An 8,262-nucleotide genomic window follows, 5' to 3' on the forward strand; every position below is an offset into this window, starting at 1 on the left:
GGTATAATCCACCATGTATATACAGGCTAGCTCAATAGGTGATGCAATTAATATAATTGTTTAGTACCTCTAAATAAAAGAAGGTCTTCACTTGTTAAAAAAAATTATATATATAATATATTTATTTATATATTTTAATTTTAAAAAAATTTTAAGCACATTTATTGATCAATAAAATACATTAAAAATGTCTTATCATATCCTAAAATACAAAAAATTAAAAAGAAAAGAAACAAAAATAGTCAAAAGCTAACAAAATTACATAAATTTTAAGAGGTAAATTTATTAACTCATTCTTGAAATATGCTAAAATCAAAATTAATACCAGACAAATTCATTAATAATATAACATAATTGTCTCAAATATGCTAAAATAGAGATTATAAATTTCAAAAGAAAAATTTCTCATCTCTTTATCTCTATGCCTCTCCATCTATATTCTGACTTTCCTTTGTTTCATCTTCATTTTTATCTTGATTCTTGATCTTAAAATTTTTCTTTGTTGATTCCTTCAATTCACAGCTACCAGAGAATCTTTTTACCCTCTCTGCTTTTCCGAAAATGTTGACTCTTCTATTTATTTATTTATTTATTTTTTTTGGAGAAACTTCTATTTATTTAACTTTAAGTTATATATTTTTTCAGTTTATTTTACTGCACAAGAGTCCATCATGGGACACGTTTTCTGTCATAGGACCCTTTTCTGCCCCTCTCTTAATTGGACATTTTTCTGCAATGATAGGACACTATTTTTGCTTTAAAACTTAGCCATAGGATGATAGAGTACAGGCTGGACGCTGGACATCTCACATCTGCTGACTGCTGATCTGCACTACTGCACAGGGGCACAGCATCTCAGGCTGCACAGTGCGCAACTATGCGGTGCAGCCCATAGTTACACAACCTGGTTTCTCACTTTTTTTTTTTTTAAATCTGAACACGGTTTTTCATTTTATCAATAATTATACTAATTATTAATTTGATGTATATGTTATTAACTTATATTTGTATTATAGTAACACTAATTTATTAAATTATATATTAAATTAATTTTATTTGTACAAGTTTAGACTTTAAAATCGTTACGGTTTTAAAAATTTTTTACAATAATCAAGTTCTATCATTCTATACTTTAAATTTTATTTTTAGTTAAATTATCATTTTAATTATAAATTGTGTTTTATTTATTTATAAATATTTTCTCATTATATATATTACAAATGTCACGTCACTTTTTCGTTAGCCACATAAGTAATATTTTTAACAGAAGTTAGCCGAATGACTAGTACCACTCATTTTTTAAACTTTAGAGACAAATAGTGCTCACTTGAAACTTAAGGAACTAATTGTGCTCATAAAGTAAACTTCATAAAACAATAGTGTAGTTTTGCCAAATAATTTCATTCTATTTCCTCTATGTTGCTCTCAAACAAAATTATTTACATTCAATTCATTTTCATTCATTTCTATTTATTTATTTTAAAACATTCCATCAAACTTACTTAATTCAATTTTATTCTATTTTTTTACATTCATTTTCCTTACTTAAATACATTACATTCCATTTCATTCTCTTATGATTATTTCATTCCATTAACTCCCAAACAAAGCCTCAGTGTCATAGTTATGTAGAGAATGATACATTCAGTACGTATCTGGTTTCTAAGATAAGAAAAATAGGTAATTAAAATTAGCCAGAGGAGATAAACATAACTTAGAAGGAATTTCTGGGAGAAATCAGAGAAATAGTTAAGCAACCAGAACAGCCCAAATTGTTGGCCATTCTATATTTTAGCATTAGTCTAACCTGTGACAAGGCTGACTCGTGTAAAAGATTGAGTCTAGGTCTCAATAAATGTTTTTCTCGTGCTACCTTCAAATGAAGAATGATACGTAAACTATTTGGTTTGTAAACGCTAGGCAGAGGAGATAAACTTAACTTTGAAGAAATTTCTGAGGAAATAGAAAAAGAATTTAGTGGAATATATAGTTGAGCAGCCAGTAGAGCCCAAAATTGACCATTCAATATTGTAGGGGAAAATGGCTAAATGGCCTTTATTTTTAAAGTACGTAGCAACTAGCAAAACACTATTTGTTTCACCAAAGTATCTAGTAAAATGCTCCCATTTAATTTTTTATTTTAAGAGAGCTCCCATCCGCTCCTAATAATAGTTCTTTATCATCAAACCAAGACACCAATAAGTTTTTTGTGTAAGCGGATATTGAATTTCAGATCTCTTATACAATCATCAGAGACTTTACCAGTTGAGCTAACTAGAACCCACCTCTCATTTTAAAATTTGATCTATCAAATTTGAGTTTTACGTAAAATTCGATACCCTCACAATCAAGTTATATGTGTATTTTAAAGTAGAAATATGTATAGAACTCGACATTACTAATGTCAAGTTTCACATTAAATTACAAAAATAGAGGCATTTTACTAAATACTTTAAAAAGAGGGGTGTTTTGTTGCATACTAAAAAAAAAAAGAAGAAAAAAAGAAAAAAAGGCATTTTCGCCAATAATTTTATTATTTAGACTAACCTGTGACAAGGCTATGTGTTTGAGGCAGTTTTTGGACAACAGTTCAACAAAGGCCCAGGAGCCATCCAAGCCCACAGCCCACAATTACAACTCATATAGCCACCCAAAATTAATTCAAGTTGGGTCTCTACAGATTCGGCCCAGGAAGCCCATTAATTTGGCCGTTACAGCTGGCTTAATAATAACCACCAAGAACATCTGGTATGCTAGTAAATAAAAAGATCACAGCTGGATCAAGGCTTATATTAACCGAAACAACTCCTTTCATCTCGTGGACCAAGCCCATAGAAGGAGGAGACAGCTACCCATCAAACGGGAAAAGAAAGGAGCATTGTATTGGAGGGCAAAATGGTTATTCCACATCAACTTGGATCCAACTAAAGTCTGAGCATTCACAATGGAAAATTGTATCCTATCTTATTTTATCATCTTAAAAAGTTACTTTATCAACTATACTATATCATTTTACAACACACCCAACATCCTAATTTTTATTTTCCTATTCTACTCATTAAAATAATATATATTACCTACTAAAATAATAATATATATTCCAATACAACTCTCTCTCTTTCTTCTCCCCCATCTCTCTTCCACTTTATCAATTAAAATATATTATAATTTTTACAATTGTGCTATAGTGCTATTCTACATTTAGGATGATATTGTAGCACAATTGCAAAAAAATTCGCAATTCTGGCATTTTACAAGTCCAATTGTCAACACCTTTTTGTGCCTTGATTGCACTTTTCTCAACATTTTTCATTTGCAATTGCCAATGGGAATGCTAATAAGCTTTAATTTGAACACTTGTTAGATCATTGGACCCATGTTTGATGTCATGACTCATGAGTAAGTAAGATAACCCATAAAAATCCCATCAAACATTAAGAAAAAAAAAAAAAAAACAATGATATACCTTCTGTGCAATGAGGCTCCACCCATCACCATAATTTCTTTCATAAATCAATGGTCAAAATAGCACTAATGAGGGATTATTGGAGCCTTTGGCTCCAACAAATTCAAATGAGGGTTTTTTTTTTCCATTGTTGTGAAGCTTAGATAGGATCGGGCAGTTTGACTAGGTTAACCAGGGAACCAATCCAAAGGCTGGTTTTTTGGGCTGGTTTAGCTTACATTTTGTTTTAAAAAAAAATGCTGAAAGTAGTTAGCACTAGGATTCAAACTTGATATCTTTAGGCTAATATGCATATCTAGTATGTCAACCATTAAGCCACAAATCTCGTGTTGGTTAGACATGAAAAATTATTATATATAAGCACAATTTATGAATTATATTTATTAAAAAATCAAATGACATATCACAATTCAACCTTAATTGAACTCTGATATGACCTTAAAAACTTTGAACCTTTCTCTCTTTTGGTTTTTTGAACGGTTTGAGTTTCAAACCAGGGTTTTTTTCTCTTGTGGAGGTGGTTTACAAGTTTTTCATCCAGTCATACTATTGACTTTCAAATAGAGTAGTAATGATGCCTCATTTTAAGAAGGAACACTGCTTAATAATGAGCCAAGCTTATTCCAAGTGGATGTTTCTAACTTTCCCCCCATTTAGTAGGTTTTTTAGTGACTCCAACATCATTATAAATAAGGGAGAAACCCAAGCGTGGGGGAAGAAGATTAGATTTAACTTTAGACTATTAAACACAATATACACACATACTTGAAACACTTGAACACTTATGCATCTTGAGACCTTAGGGTCCATTTGGTTGGGGGGATGGAAAAATGGGAAGATAGAAGAGATTTTAGTTTCTCTCATTTGTGTTTGTTTGGAGGGTGGAAAAATAGAGAAATAGAAAATAGAATTTGTATAAGTTTACTCTCATGCTCCTATTACATAATTTTTTTATTACTTAATTATTATATGAAGGAAAACAAAAAGGTATTATTTTGGAATAAAATAAGCAAGCTAAACGTTGAATAAAGAACCCATAAAAGAAAAGACAAAAAAAGAAAAAAAAAGAAAAAGAAAAAGAAAAAAGGCAACGTTGATTTTAGTTTTGGGGAGGAGAAGGGGTAGATGAGTAATTTTCATCCAACCTTTTCTCTTTCTCATTTTCTCTCCAATTTTTTTTGGGTAAGGAGGGGGGGGGATTCTTGTTGCTTTATGATTCACTGCGTATCGATTTATATTTATGACTTGTTCATTCTTATATGTCTTTATTTTGTGTTCTGTGGATCTTACAAGAATGTTATACCTGTTGTTTTACTCTTTACTGTCACACATGCGTTTATGCGTTTGTTGAGTATTTCAGGATTATACAGGTTGATTCAACTAAGCTGCTGTCTACACTTGCAACTATGGATAGTAGTTAGGCTGAATGGAATTTTATGAGCATTATCGTTGTAAAGGGCTTTTTATTTGTAAAACTTTGAGCTGTTAATTAGGGTTTTGTCACGGATTGCCAAAGGGGGAGTTTGTTAGGTTCTAAGGTCTTAGGATTTTATGTATTTAGAACTCTAATTTGTAATGTTGGCAAACCATGATCAAAACATTGTATTTAGTTTTATTTAGACTTGCTCAAAGTTGGTTTAAATATTGTACAGTTGGAATCGAGTGGCTGCAGAAGTACTTGGGACTCTCGGCCTGGCTCGATCGATCGAAGAATAGACTCGATCGATCGAAAATCGCACAGGTTGAATTTTCTGCAGAATTTCCAACTCAGCCCTACTTCATTAAACGTTTAGGGTTTTATGTTTTTACCCTAGGTATATAAATAAAACCCTAGCCACGTTTTTGAGGGTTGTCCATATTGTATTGTTGCTCATACATTGCTGTTTTGTGTGAATCTCGTGTGAGATCTTTGAGGAGCTTTCCTTTACACAAAACTTAGGGTTTTCATGGTGGAGATTATTTCAACATCTTGAAGATCATTACTGTTGCAACCATTGGAACTTAAAAGAAAAGCAAGCGGGGAGCTTGTAGCTGATTGAAGAATTCAAGAAAGAAGTAGTCCGTGGATTCGGAGCCTGCGCGTGGTCGTGTCAGGAAGTTCTACTGGTGGGTAGCATTAGGAAGTCGAGCGGGGAGCTTGTAGTCCTTTTGTACGAACTTCAATTCTTTCATAGTGAATTCAGGTTAGCCTTGAGGATCGGTGGGTCAAATCCTCCCCAGGTTTTTACCGTGTGGTTTCCTGGGTGATCATATCTTGTGTTATTTATTTTCCGCTGCATTATATCTTGATATGATTGTTTGGATTGTTTTAACCTAGAATTGCTTAATTTGACTAAGTAACAACTTGGCTAATTAATCTAGGCTACGCAATCTGTGTGTTTTAAGGGTCTTAAACCGTTCAAACTCCATGAAAGCTCCACCAATTTATCTTCCTTGTGTGTACCTGAGTAGAGAAAAATGTCTCCTTTTTCTTTTTCACTCTCTCACACTCTCACTGTGTTTCTCTCTATTTTCAGACTGCACCTCTTAGTTGAAGCTCTCTCTTTTCTGTGTTTTGCTTTCTCTAGAACTCACACACAAAATGGTCGAATTGCTCTCTGTTTTAGCTCTCTGTTTCTGCTTAATCTCACCACAAGGCCAAATGGCCTTTTCTTCTAATTTCTTTTCTTTTTCTTTTCCTTCAACGTGTCCAACACGCTTAAGCCACTGCCCAAGGAATGGCAGTCTGGCCTTCCTATGCATGCTCAGCTTTGCATTAAACCAAAAAACTGATTTTGTGGGCTTAAGAGGACAAGCTCATTAATGAGCTTTGACAAGCCATGTGGGCTGGACCCACACGTTGCTTTGCATCCAACAACTCCCAAACAAGATTACTTATATTCTATTCATTTTCATTAATTTCCATTCATTTATTTTAAAATATCTAATGAAGGTTACTTACACTACAAAAAAAAGGTCTTATGGCCACGTTTTTAAAACACGGCTATAGGACAGAAAATGTGGTTATAAGACGATTTGGCCTATAGCCGCGTTTTTTTAGGCCGTGTTTTCAAATGTGGCCAAAACCCCGTTACTATAGGCTTGAGGGGGTCTATGGTCACATTTTTCAAACGCGGCCTAAGACCAAGTCCTATGGCCGCGTTTAAAACGTGGCCTAAGATCGGGTCCTATGGCCACGTTTAAAACGTGGCCTAAGACCAGGTACTATAGCCACATTTAAAATGTGGCTATAGGCCCTCAGTCTACAGCCACATTTAAAAAACGTGGCTATATACCCTTAAATTAAAAAAAAAAAAAAAAAAAAACTTTGATTACCAAAAATTAATTTTCGGTAACCAATTTTTTTTTTAAATTAAAATTTTAATTTTTAAAATTAATACTTTCAAACTTTAAAATTTCAATTTTAATTAATTAAGAAATTCAAAACCCAGCAAATTCAAATTCAAACAAAACCCAGAAAATTTCAAAATTAATCAAACACAACATGCTCACAATACAAACACAACATGCTCTAAAATACAAGAAAATAGTACAAGAACATAAACAGAACATCTCCTTCAATGAAATCAATCCAAACTGAACACACAAACTATTCAAGGAAAACAAAAGCACTAGCTAAAAAAATACAAAAATCCCCATAACAAAACACAACAAAAAGAGTCCATATGCTCAAACCAAAAATTAATCAAAACACAATCAAACAAAAGGAAATTTTTTTTTGCCATGGGTTAGAGAAAAATAAAGCAAAGAGAGATAATTTTTTGAGGAACTTTAGTTTCATTGATTCAAAATCTTCAAATCTAAAGCAAAGAGAGACTCAATCTTCAGATTTACTGCAAAGAGAGACAGAAAGTTAAAGGGAAAAAAAATGAACAAAACTCAAACAACAATGAACAAAACCCCATATTTTCACAAACTCATTCATATAGCATCAGCAAGAAAGAGAGAGATTGAGAGAGTTTTGAGATTAATATGAGTGGTGAGAGAGCTTTTTTTGAAAGAGAGAGACTGTGATAGAGTTCAAAGAGAGAGACTGTGAACGAGCTTTTTTTTTTTTTTCCTACAAGTGCGTGGTTAAGTCTAAGATTTCATATTTTGAAATCTCAGATTTTTTTTTTCATTTTTTATGGAATATTTTGGAATACTTTATGTAAGTATATAGCCACGTTTTAAACGTGGCTATAGACTAAAATATATTAAAAAAAAAATTGTGTTTCGGTGGGTGTATTTTTTCTTTTTTAGGAAGACCTATAGCCATGTTTAAAACGTGGCTATAGGTTAAGTCTATAGCCATGTTTCAAACGTGGCTATATACTTACAAAAAAAAAAAAAAAAAAAAAACCCCACCGAAACACAATTTTTTTTTTAAAAGGAGGACCTATAACCACAATTAAAACGCGGCTATAGGTTAAGTCTATAGCTGCGTTTTAAACATGGCTATAGGTCCTTCTTTTAAAAAAAAAAAATTGTATTTCGATGGGTGTATTTTTTTTTTAATGTAAGTCTATAGCCACATTTAAAATGCGGCTATAGACTTAACTTATAGCCGCGTTTTAAACGTGGCTATAGGTCCTCCTTTAAAAGAAAAAAAAATTGTTTCCGTAGGTGTTTTTTTTTTTTTTTTTTTTTTTTTTTTTTTTAATGTAGGTCTATATCTGCATTTTAAACACGGCTATAGACTTAACCTATGGCCGCGTTTTAAATGTGGCTATAGGCCTCCTTTTAAAAAAAATTATGTTTACAAGTATTGAACCTATTCGGTTGGTGTTTTTTTTTTTTTTTTTTTTTTTTTTTTT

The sequence above is a fragment of the Quercus suber genome, unplaced genomic scaffold (genome assembly GCF_002906115.3).
Source record: "Quercus suber isolate HL8 unplaced genomic scaffold, Cork oak 2.0 scaffold_94, whole genome shotgun sequence".
Lineage (NCBI taxonomy): Eukaryota > Viridiplantae > Streptophyta > Magnoliopsida > Fagales > Fagaceae > Quercus > Quercus suber.